The sequence below is a fragment of the Buceros rhinoceros genome, unplaced genomic scaffold (assembly GCF_000710305.1).
Source record: "Buceros rhinoceros silvestris isolate BGI_N320 unplaced genomic scaffold, ASM71030v1 scaffold12375, whole genome shotgun sequence".
NCBI lineage: Eukaryota > Metazoa > Chordata > Aves > Bucerotiformes > Bucerotidae > Buceros > Buceros rhinoceros.
This window is the reverse complement of record NW_010414655.1, coordinates 2,157-2,881: the sequence shown is the minus strand read 5'-3', so window position 1 is coordinate 2,881 and position 725 is coordinate 2,157.

Genomic DNA, 725 nt, shown 5'->3' with positions numbered 1-725 from the left:
TGCCACGGGCCTGCAGGAGAGGCCGAGCTGGACGTGGCTGCACTGCCCGAGTCTCCTACGCGAGTGCAGGAGCTCTGAGCTCTGACAGAGCAGACGGTGCTGTGCAGTGAAGCCAGATGAGAGTTTTAGCCAAAATGGGAACTAATAACAAATTCCTCTGAATCAGAGCTATGGATAAGAAATAAATGGGATGCTCTTGAGATGCTCTGATCCGATGTCCTAAAAAATCCCCCAAATTTCCAGCAGAGAGAAGCAAAGTTGCCGTTTCAAGGGGAGCAGCGTAGCTGCAGGCTGAATTTACCTGCCTGCCCTCAGTCATCTATCTCTGATAACTGAATCCGAGGCCTGATCCCCACCTTTCCTCAGTGCTGGTGTAAAGGAGGAATCTGCCACTGCTTTGAGAGCCTTGCAGGAGCAGGTCTGGTACGGGCAAGGGAAGGGAGAGCCAGGCAGAGGCGTGGAGGGGCGGTTCACCATGCCCACAAATCACCGCGCTGCTCATTTGGGGTTGTTTCTCTGGGCTTGGTTGCACGAATTCCTCCTGGAGGTGACAGCAGGCACACGGGCACCGCTTTCCATCGTCCTTTCCCTCCTTCCCTCCCCGGATTCCTTCCCTGAGTTACGCCGGCAGCTCTGTGGGTCTGCCTTGTGCCTGAAAGGGCTTAACGGAAAGAGGTGCCTGACCGTGCGCAGGGCAAACGCACCGGAGTGGTTCTTCGGCTGGG